A 12,246-nucleotide genomic window follows, 5' to 3' on the forward strand; every position below is an offset into this window, starting at 1 on the left:
ACTGTTCTCTAATTGAAGCTGTTGGGAACTTTTCCCCTGGGGACTGAAACATGTCTTTGAATGTGCAAATCCCCTGACATTTGCTGTGCTGGGGATGCCTAAAGCTGCCCTTCAACATGCTGAATCCTCTGGGTGGCCAGTGACTACTTGTAGAAGGAAAAACGTGTTTTTCTTGAGGCAGTGTGAACTCCCTGGCCTCAGGCAGGATAATAGGGCAGCTGAATGTGGGATTTGGAAGCAGATGAGTCTGGATTTTAATTTGGCTTCTTCATTCACCAGCTCCATGTCTCTGGGCAAGTGACTTGCACCCTAGGCTCCTGAGAGCCTCAGAGAGTAACGGGATAATAGGGGTCCTTGCTTGACAAGATTGTTCCAGAGTTAATAAAGCAATACATGTCATGGCCCAGAGTGCCTTAATAAATGTTCACAAGTACCCATGAGAATGTCTCCCAGGACCTTCACGCTGCTGGCTTTCAAAGGCTGACCTTGACTTGACTGGTGGAGGGAGGTCCTGACAAGAAAGTCAGAGTCCTGGCTCCTCAGGCCACTCTGGTGCTACCAAGGAAAGAGGCCCTTTGTGAGTGACGTTGAAAAATTGGATTGTGACTGTCCTTAATAGCCTGTTCTTTGGGATCCTTCTTCTCCTTTGGCCAAGCCCCTTCTGTCCCAGGGAACCCAGTGTACTCATTGTGCCCCTTCCTGAAAAATCTGCTTTACTCAGCTGCCATCTTTTGTCCTCCAACATCGTTCTGCATGGGAGAGACAATGGGGGAAAGACAGGTGTAGGCAACAATGAGCCATTTAAATCTTAATAAGGGCTAAATGGTTCCGTCCTTCCTCCTTTCTTCCCCACCATCTGGTCTATTTTCAGGTGCCTCTGCACCTGAATAATACTTAATATTCATTACTTAATAAATACTTAATACTTAATAAATACTTAATAAAACTTAATAATAATCATTCCTTGATGAACCATGACTATGGATAGCCCATATGTAGCCTTCAGTAATTAATTGATAATAATATAACAAATACCCGTGAACTTAATGCTCACTGTAAGAACTAGAAAGTTCCCAATAACACATATCAACCTGTGTGCCTCTGTCTTTTCCAGGGGTCAACATTTTTTGTAAAGGGCTTGATAGTAATGGAGGGTGTTACAGTCTTTGTCATAACCATTCCACTCAGATGTAGTGAGAAGCCAGCAACAGACAATACATAACAAAGGGTGTGCCTGTGCTCCAGTAAAACTGTATTTACAAAAACAAGTGGAGGGCTGGATCACCCCATAGGCCATAGTTTGTAAACCCTGCTCTAGCTCATTCTGTAGCCCTTGCTGTCACTGCTCCACTATCACCTGTCCCCATCCCCAACTTCTTCCACCCAGCTGGACATATCCATCATCTTTCTCCTCATATATACAATGAGGAATCCGAGTAGGATGATCTTCATGGCCCTGTTACATGCAAATGCTTGTCATTATGGTCAGAATGCCTGAGTAAACTTGAAAGGCCCTATATTTAAACTTTAGGGGGTGTTGAACAAACAGAATTTGAGTGTCTCTTTGGGTCACAGCAGAACTTTTTAGCTATGTTCTGCAGGGCCCAACTAGGTCCATATCTGGAGGACTCAGAAGCCTGAAAAAGATGAACACACAGATGGCACAGCTGGTATAGGAGTCCAAGACAAGCAGAGACAACTCCAGACACCCGGGGGCATCTGCAGTTAAGGCCAGGCTGGTAGCTAAGTGAGGATGCACACTTTGATGCTGCTTATACCCTAAAACTGTGTGGTCTTAGGCAAACCACAGAGTCTTTCTGAGCCTCAGTTCCTCATGTGTAGGATATAGATAATACCTACCTCATAGGATCCAGAAAGGATCAAGTGATATATGTTAAGTGCACAGCATAGGCCTGGTAGAGACCTGCAAAGCAAATGATCAAAGTGGCATTTCTCATTAGCAGGTGTATTCTTGGACCTCAAAGAGTCTGGACTGATTGCTCCCACCTGAAATGTGAATACCCTAGAAACACACAGAAAACTCCCACAGCTATGGGTTCCTGGGAGCAGTGACTTACTGCTCAAAGGAGTTTTCTGGTTCTCTTTTGCTCCTGTTAACTCTAACTATTGATTTAAAAATGGCAGTGCACATGAAGGACTTTGAATGCAGAGGCTGAATGATTTATTCCATCTGACCTCAGACCAGAGAACAAAGGTAGGGTGTGTGATCAGCATGCTAATGCTTACAGCATCTCCCCTCCCTCCCTCTCTCCCTCCCTCCCTCAGTGAACCAGATCCCAGAAGTGCAAGTCAATGTTGCACACATAAGAGTGACCAAGGACAGATGCCAAATATCAGGTTGGGTCAAGCCACACCACAGAGGTGCTTCTGGTACCAAGACCTAGTCAAGAACCTAGTTGCCCATACAAAAACTTGCCTCAGAAACACCCTCAGAGATTGTTGTTACCATCACACTGAGATTTCAAGAATTTCCTAGCTTCTGTATATTTCTAATATATGTGTGTAATATATATACGTATATTTTTTGTACTTTGCTCATGTTAGTCTGAATGTTTCCTAATATAAACTGGTCTATTTAACATTTCACTTCCCTCCACAAAATCAACAATTATTAACTCTTAGAGTTAATTAGGTCTTAAAATTCATCAAATAGCTTTTTCTCCCAGATAATGTTTATAGCTACTTTAAAAGAATGTGTTAGAGTTAAAAATACTCACCTGGGAGGATACTCACAATAAGTTGTTAGGTTAAATAAAGCAATTTGATTGGAGATGCATATTGTGCAATCCCATTTGTGTTAGAAAAAAAAGTCAGTGCTGGGGTTAGTCCTAAAAAATGTGCATTGGTTTGTCTGAAGATAAAATACCCTGGTTGCCAGGGGGCAGGGATAATTTAGAAGAAGAAAGGAAAATTAAATTTTTCTCTTTCCACCTCTACATATTCAACTTGCTACAACAAACATGTATTCCAACTATAATTTTAAAAACACAAGGAAGAAAAGCTGACTTTTGTTAAGTAGCAAGTAAAGGTTATTTTGTTTACTGGACTATTTGAAATCACTTATTTTCCAGTGACTATCTGAGTTATATGGTTAAATATAGCATTGCTACAGTTTACCTCCTCTCACTCCACAAGGATTAGCCCCAAAGGTGACATCTGTCTTTCTCTGCCAAGTAATCTTGGCATGTGACCAAACCATATAATGCATATGAATGTTTCTTCCAGTTTTATCATCTGCTTTGGTAAAATTATGGCAAAGTGCTTCCCCATTTCTGTCAGTGGGCCCCCATCCAAAGCAGGTGCTATGATGATCTGATTCAAGAGAGGCAGTCATGTCGAGTGAGAGCTGCAGCCCAGGATTGTAGGAAGGAGGCCCTTGGCACCGTGGATCCAGGCAGAAATCTTATTTGGTTGGGAAGGAAGTATGGTATTTCCCTAGGAATTGTGGATGAACAAATGGCACCCAGGTACAAAATTTAGAAAGAGCTATTTAAAAGGCCTCAGTATTATTTCCTTCCTTCCTTCCTTCCTTCCTTCCTTCCTTCCTTCCTTCCTTCCTTCCTTCCTTCCTTTCTTCCTTCCTTCCTTCCTTCCCTCTTTGGTCTTATAAAACATATAGCAGGAAAACTAGGAATTTGTTTTAAATGTAAATCATATCATTATTTAGTGCTTACAGTGGGCCAGACATTGTTAAGGATTTGCATTAGTTAAAGTAATGTAACTGCTATAACAAATAAACCTCAAATCTCAGTGGCTTAGCATGACAACAGCTTATTTATTGCCTTTAACATAGCGCAGTTCAGGTTGACGAGGGCCAGGCTCCACACAGTCATTCACAGACCTAGCTCCCTCAATCTTGTCACTACATCCTCCTCATAGTTCTCAGAGTCCTTCTATCAGCTGGCTGAGAGGGGAAGAGGATGGGATCAGACATGGGCCAGGCCTGGAGGTGACTTATCACTTCTGCTTATATTTCATTGGCCAGAATTAAATCACATGACCATATCTAACTGCAAGGGAGTCTGAAATGTAGTCTAGCTAAGTGCCATTCATTAGTCTGTAAGTTTATGATAGTTTCTTATACTTTTTCCCATTGTTTCTACAATATCTTATAGTAAGTTCATTAAATAAATGCTGAATGAATTAATTAATGAATAAATGACAAACTGAGGCACAGAAAAATTAAGTAACTTGCCCAAAGTCTTTTAGCATATTTATTATAAACACATGAATTGTGAGTACCCATGTTAGGTACAATATTCAGGGAACCTACAGTTTTATATTTTATGTCTTGAGGTCCTTTTTCTAAAATACAATTCATTCTTTATGACAGTAAGATGTAAATTTGATTATTTGGAAGCTCTAGCTAACTGAGGAGAACACACTTTCCTTCTGAGCAGTTCAGTGGAGAATCAAGGCTGCCCCACGGTTTCTGTAGTGAGAAGGTGGGGAGGGTATGTGCACCTCCTCATTCTCGCTTGCCTTTTTGCTAAGGTAAAAATTCAGGTTCGAAGGCGAACTATGGTCATTCAACTTACTTACATGACTGTAGAGTTTAAAGTCTTTTTACTTGGCCTCAAGATACCTGATAAAATTAGTGGAGTAGTGGATTTGAAATAAACTTAGTGGAGTAGTAATTATTAGGTATGTGTCTTCAACCTCCTTAAAACTAAGGAAGACAGTGGCCAAAGAATATGAGACTGTTTTTCAGCATCCCCTTGTCCATGGAACCCAAGTGTGAGCTAAGTGCTGTGGGAATTAGAAAAGACACAGCACCTTGGCTCTTGGTCTTCCAAGGACTTACCAGTTTGTAGGCTGCTATTTAAAATTCTGTGCTGATCATCTCATCACCTTGAACCTGTTACCCATGAAAAGACTGCATATAACTTTGTTGGACACTGACAATGTCCAACTCTCTTGAGCTGAGTCTCAGAAGTCCTTTGGCTGGTAGCAGAGGCAGACTTAGATACTTTTTTTTTGGTCCAGGTTAGAGGAAGTACAGACTTCCCATTCCAATTTTTTCCCAACCTCAGCCTTCCAGCACTTAGTTTGTCTGCATACAGGATGTGTGTGAAGATAAAGATGCATTCAGATAAGTATGATTAAAGGTAATTAGTGAGCTCATGCAGCTGGTGGAGTAAACATAGACAGATGCTGGTTGATATTAAGCTAATGAAAGAAACAAAAGGATCAAGAAACATGGCAGCTTCGGAAGTCTGGCCAAGGCCTCACACTGACTCATTTTACTTAGATCTTTTGACTACTTTTGTCCCTGCCCCAAAATATAAATTGAAATCAAACTTATGTTTGATTGTTTACTCATGTTATACATAAGATGAATGTTTTGTGCAGTTCTTCTTGGTGAATCTTTATTTTCTTTTGTACTTTTATTACAACATGATAGTTCAGTTTCTGAAGTAAATGACAATGTGTTTTTCATATTTTCAAGTTATAGCTTGGTATGTGTATATTGTGATGCAATAATAAATCTGTGCTTTGCCTTTTTCTCTTTAAAGTTTGCTCTATGTTAGTTCTTTGATACATCTAGCTTTAAAATGTTCTGAAAAATACAATTATCATAAGCCAGACTGACTTTCTAACCCACCAAATATAGATCCTGAGCTTTAGGAATCCTTTTTTTTTATTACAGCCTTCATCTGTCCCACTATTTCATTTTAGAACTGTCTCTGATATAAGAGCATGAAATCTGAAGTGAAACTGTCTAGGTTCAAATGCTGCCTCCAACATTTACTGGCTGTGTGACTTTGAATAAATTACTTAAACTCTCTGATCTTCAGTTTAATCATCTGTACAAAGGAAGACTGGTAAAGCTCTCAGATTAGCAAGGAGGGTTAAACAATATTTTTATGCAAGAATCTTAGCAAAAATAGTGCCTCTGCACATAGCAATAGATAATAGCTGGTCTATTCTCTATTATTGTGTGGGTATGACATGTATCAGCTAGTTTCTTAGGTTGTATTCTATTTGCACTGATCTGTTTATAACCAAAACAAGCTAGTTAAATGCAAAGGAGTATTTTGCTTGTGTAACAGAGTTCACCATCTTTTTGTGTTATAAAACATGAATGTGAATGTGTATTTGCCTAGAATCAGCTGCAATCTAAGTGAATTTGTGCTTTACATATCTCTGCTTGTCATCAAAATAGTTCCACAAACAAAAGAAAGTTGGTTCTTGTTGTCATGTGACTGAGCCGTCATGTGGAACTTCTGTTAGCAAAATAAAGGTCCCACACTGACTTTGATGCAGCCTCTGTCCCAGGTTAGAAGGGCAGCTGCCCATTTTGAGACAATAGTAATGTTCTCATCCTTTCATTTAATCCAAGAATCCCATATTGAACCACCTTCTATGTGCTTGTACTGTTATTTTTAAAGATGTACCTACCAAACTCCTCTAGTCAGTGCCTCCTCGGTAGGAGGCCCTTTTCTCCATCCTTGCATAATTAGAGAAAGCATGTAGTCATCTCCCCAGGGCTGTTTAGCTTTCATCATGAAGCATGACTATCAGGGTTTCGAGGTTGATAGGAGTGGAAACATTTGTGCTCAACAAGCAGGCTCCTTCATGTGTTGTCAACATTTCATTTGCGATTCTAATGAGGGCCGAGGAGAAAATAAACTCAGTGTACTGCTCTCCACTGTTACAGCTGATGTTTATATGTTTCATCCATGGCTCTGAGTTGCTCTTACCATGAAGACATTTGGAGAGGCAGCTGTGTGCTAATGCTGTGCATGATGAAGAGCTAAGATGGTTAGATTTCCTGGGACATTCCTGAGAATGGACAGTGAAGGTGCTGACTTCTTAGAAAACAGCATTTCTCTACTTGTTGGTATTTTAAAGGTCTCCTGAAGGGAGAGAACACCCTTATATAAAAGCAGGGTGTATTAGAAGGGTTCTCATTCTCCCACTAGAGGGTACCCCAATTTCATCTCATGTCCTCTGAAAGTCTGCCATAGATTTCATTGTGTGTTATTTCTTTATTAACGAGGCACCTACTGAATGTTTTTTAACTGTTAAGCTCTGTGTTTGGGGATATTATAGGCAGGAAAATAAGTAAGCAAAATAAATGGACTTACAATTCAAATGGTCTCTATAATGTAGCAAGGAGACAGACATTTATGATACAGCCTCACAAATGTAAGAGAAATTCAAGCTGTGAGGGTGCTAGGAAGAGGAGGTCCATGGTACTGTAAGGAATACCACCAGGGCAACTGACTTGGGAGGTTGGGGCAGCCGTCCCTGCAACATTATAACCAGGCTGCAATGGAAAAATGGGCTAGAATTTACTGTAGGGAGGGGAAAGGACAAGGGCCATTCCAGGTAAAGATGTGGCATGTGTAAGTCTGAGAGGCCAGAGGGATAGCACAGTACCCTAGGAGCTCCTGGGAGTCTAGTATGACTAACACAGTGGATTGGGGAGAGCTATGGTGAGAAGATGCTGGAGAAGAGGTGAGGAAGCTGGTTGATGAGTCCCTCACCCTCATCTTTCACTAGAACTATATTATTAATATTGAAAAACACTGTCTTTTTTCTCTTTCTTTCCCTCTCCCCCTCTCTCTCTCCCTCTCTCTCTCCCTCTCTCTCTCTCTCCCTCTCTCTCTCTCTCTCTCTCTCTCTCTCTCTCTCTCTCTCACACACACACACACACACACACACACACACACACTTCTGCAAGAATGCTTCTGTCTGGTGTTGGGGTCAGGATTAGAGTCCTGCAGTGCACCCTGTGATGTGCTTTGGCAGGTGCTGTCACTTCACAGGTGATCCCCTTCGGCAGCTCCATAGTCTCTCCATAACTAGAGATCCATCTTGCTGTCCTCCATAGAGACGTAGTTGGTACTGCAATTTTGCAAGCATTACAAAATCTCAGCACACGTTTATTCAAATCCTGAGCTTTTACTTGCAGTTTGTGGTTGTGAGAGAATACCTTCCATGCATGCCTGAGGAGTGGCAGGATGAGTTGTCAGCCTCTCTGCACAGGTGCCTGAGTCCAGTGCAATCAGAAAAGAGCCAGCCCTGCTGGGGCCTTGAGACTATGTTGGTAGAACAGAACTTTCCCTCCTAAGTATTCAGATATGTTAGTGTGGGCATGATACCCAGAAGACCAGAGGTAGCAATTAAGTGCCTGGGTGCCACCTGCTTTGTGGGCCCCAGTGGCCCCACCCAGCAGCCCCAGGGAGCCCCACAGGGACACAGAATCCTTTCCAGGACAGTGCTCAGGCAGACAGCAGTATAATCATAGTTGCTGTTCCTGAAGTAGATCTTGTCATTTGCAAATTTGACTAAGTCTGGAATGCAAAGCCAAGTACCATTTTGCTGAGGGGAGAATGTGTATCATACTCTAGGAAGCTTCCGACAAGGCCCCACCTACCACCCCCAACATCTATATCTTGATATAAAATTGGTGTTTTTTCCTTGTCCTTATGAAGATGGTAGTTTTTCTACTGTAATGGAAATAAGTTGCCTTTATTTTTTGAAATGGGTTTCAAAAGTGAAAAACAAAATTTTAGGACATGTTGAAAAGGAGTTCAGATGTGATCTGTTCATTTGCATAGGAAACTGATGACTTGTACTAGAAATATGATCTCAGAAAAGGTAGAGGATGGCACACGCATTTCTTGTTTCTGAATTTGTCATGGGTGTGATCACCAGGTAGAGCTCCCGGTGATTGTTGGGAGTGGTGGGTCAGCCATGAGCCTCACATAGGTCTTCTCCCTGAAACTCTCCCATTGGCCTAAGAAGCTGAAGTGCCCCACCCAGAAGTCAACTGAAAGGGTAACAGACATTGGACAGTAAATTGGGACCAAGAGGAAACTGTGAATCTAGTTCCCCATTTATTTCTCTGTGTATCTGTCACATTTGGGGTGACCAGGCATTGTTCATTAGCAGCTTACTCTGTTTAGTTCTTCTGTCTAGAAATATGATTGCTCAACACAGTAGTTTCTAAGTTTTCAGGGCTGAATCAAAACATCTAAAACTCATAGATACTCAGAAAATCTTAGACCCAGGGTGATTTACCTGGAGACAATCATGAATTTTTTTACCATTCCAGGAGAGGAACTATAATTTTCTATGTCTTACTGGAGAAAAACCTGACTTTTGGTGAGAGTGAGTCATTAGCCAGAGATCAGTTTGTTAAGTTGTAGGGTGGGGACTTGAACCCTTATCCACTTGATTTCAAAGGCTTTTAACTCCTATGTTCTTTTATCTCATTCTATTTCTCCCAGCCTCTTCCCCTTCATTGGGGGGAAAACAAAGGACGGACCCTGAAAGAAAATGAGCCCAAACAGACTTAGTAGAAATGAGTTTCTCACCTTCTCCCATGACACCTCTGTCCTCATAGGTCTTCATTTCTCATTGCTTCTCCATGCCAAGGGCCACCTAGAGCAGAGGAGAGCCTGCAGCCTGTCTACTGTGGATACAGGTAGGGGAAAGTGCTCTGGGGCCAGACTTTGTACATGGAGTTAGCTCTCATCTGGTTCTTCCCCAGAATGGCTCTATCAGTCAGATCTTGGGCACATTGGTCATGCCTGCCCCCTGTTCAGAAGCCTCCCCCGAAGGTCCACCCTCTCTTCATAGCTGGGCAGGAAGGGAGAACTCCCTTTGATCTTGGGACTGGTAGCAGAAGAGGTGTGGCATTCTGTGGACCTGCTCCTGCCCTTCCTCCTGGACGAGTGTTTAGACCTCAGGCTCAAGCCAGACCGTGCCCTGGAAGAAATAGAGATGGCATGGCAGCTCTCTTCACACTGAAATTCTAGGTTGTGATTCAGAGGAGAGGATGCCAGGAGTCTGGTCTCAGCAGATAAAAAACAGCTCAAAAACAGGGCAGCGGAGGGACAGGATGGAGCCAATCCCCCAGCCATCCCACTGGACAACTGGATTTCTATGGCCAGGAGAGAAACACATGCTCATCACATGGGTTTCCTGTCCCAATCCATAACTCCATGCCCCAAATAAAAGACATTGGCTTGGAAACAGGTCAGCTAACTCTTGAGATATAATCACAGTTTAAAAAGTAAGACAGGTAGCACATGGGAGACCGACTGTTTTTTATTTATCCTCCTTCAAAAAGGAAAGTGTCGAAGTCAAGTAATTCCAAATAGGGAATGTATGTCTCTTAAAAATATGTTCAACTTCCCTGTAGTATAGTGTACTTTGATGCATTAAAATATAACTCACCTCACTCAAATTACTGCCTTGGTGCTTAATGCTGTAAAATTAAACTATTCCTTGCTGATATTTTATTAAACTCCACCAGCATTTCAGACTCAGACATCTTACAGAGCTTTGGGCCATATGTTTTATATGCTGTCAGGGTGAACTCTGACTTCCCGAAAGCACCCCCAAACACACACCCCCACCACTTTTTTAAGTGCAACATTTTCCAAAACTTTGCTACAAGCTACTCCCAAATTGTGGATTGTTGGAAGTAAACATCTCTGGCTGTGTGGGCATGAATAAAAAAAAAAGTGGCTTTATAAAAAGAATGGTAAATAAGAATGTTCTGTGGATATTGATTTTGCATTTATTCTGTGTTTGATATTACTGTGCTTGATACATTTTTTCACCATTTTTTGGTGGGGGTACCTTTTTGGTGGAGGAATATTTGTTTTTGAAGCTCATGTGTAAAAATGGATATGGCTTTATGCACAATGAGTTCACCTCTGTAGCAGAAAGCCAAAGGAATGTTTTTGCATTTTAAGAAGTAAATGGATGTAGCCATAAATGCCGATCCTCTTAACAAGACTAACTTTGTCATTTAATAAGGGAGATTATTTCATAGATTTAAAACCAGTTAACACATTTAAAACTTGATAAGACAAGGCAATCCTGGTATGTTTCCTGTTCTCCAGTGATTAAAGCAAATCGAACGCTGGGCTAGGGGAGGTTTTCCATGGTATAAGTAATGCTGTGAATGTTTCTCCTGGTAATGCAATTAGGAAATATTGGCCCCAGTTAATGTAACTTAAACAAAACATGTTGTCCTCGTCAAACTAGTTCAAGTTGTTAAACAGGCAAAGCCTTGTCCAAAAAGTTAAAAAACAGGGGCATATAGGGTTTCCATGGAAACTCTGTTAAAATACTGATTTGTGGATATGATCATAATCAGCCCCATAATCTAATATGACTGAATTAAATGAAAAAGAATCTCAGTTATGAAGTAAGCCCCCTGTGTAAGAGTATTCTTACACATGCAGAAAACATATGGATCCTGACAGACACTATTTTCAAACTACTTATTGGCGCACAGATAGAGTTTTAAGACTCCAGTTTTATATGTTGTTTTTTCCCCCTCCATTCATTGTTCATCAGTTTTATAATGCTGGGATTATGTCGGTGAGCAGCAAATAAAGTCTTGATGCCATCTGGAGTTTTCAATGTGCATCACTGCTCCCCAAACAACACCCCATATTGTTCTTGTTGTCTTTGGTGACAAGAGAAGATAACCCATAATATTTAATGGTTTGTGGGACATTACAAGATTAAATTTTATTAAGATAAGAATTTCTTCCTGCTAGTGGGATCTTGGTAGAATTCTGACTATGCAGTTTCAAATGAATTCCTTTGACCTCTAGAGGAAAGGGCACTAAGCCAAGAGCTGGGGTGAGTGTCCCTGGAACCCAGAGGCTTCAAGGACATGCACACAGTTCTGTGGCTTGGTTTGCACCTGTCTGGGCTGTAGTAGCAATGGAGACTACTCACCATGAGATAACCTCAGCCTGGTGGAATGGCAAAGACAGCTGTCTTTCAGCAAACCTGCTTGATTTATTGAAGTTCTGTTGTACCCTGAGAAGATCACAGATGGCATTTGTGGGATCAGTTTCCTTATTGCAAAAATATGCCCTCAGTCATGTCCCAACTCCAAATAGGATTTAATGCATGATTGTTAGCACAAGCCTGGCAATCGTTGGTACTTTGGCCATGGCATCCCAGGGCATCTACAGAAAGACTTCTGTGACAGCTTGCAGTAAAGTGAATGCACCCCTGCACAGGTGTATTGCCCGTATCAGACCACTGAGGTTGCCCAATACATGCGTTGTGGGTCCTAAGGTCACAGCATGTCTGAGGTTCACCTTCTGGACAGAGACATGCTAAGTAGAGTCAGACTGAGCTCAAAGATTCGGACCCTGCCTAAAGGAGCAGAAACTGACATCTCCCTGAGTTCTCCCATCCACTTCCCAGAGAGGCTGCACCTTCCAGGGGCACATG

General features: G+C 41.6%; 1 protein-coding gene across 3 annotated transcripts in view; it reads left to right on the forward strand.

The window, feature by feature from the left end:
• Positions 1–12,246, forward strand: part of CACNA2D3 (calcium voltage-gated channel auxiliary subunit alpha2delta 3) — an 857,676-nt gene that overhangs the window by 717,473 nt on the left and 127,957 nt on the right. The window lies entirely within an intron of this gene.

This window comes from Phyllostomus hastatus, unplaced genomic scaffold, assembly GCF_019186645.2.
Source record: "Phyllostomus hastatus isolate PE091 unplaced genomic scaffold, TTU_PhHast_1.1 phas_contig_16, whole genome shotgun sequence".
Classification (NCBI taxonomy): Eukaryota; Metazoa; Chordata; class Mammalia; order Chiroptera; family Phyllostomidae; genus Phyllostomus; species Phyllostomus hastatus.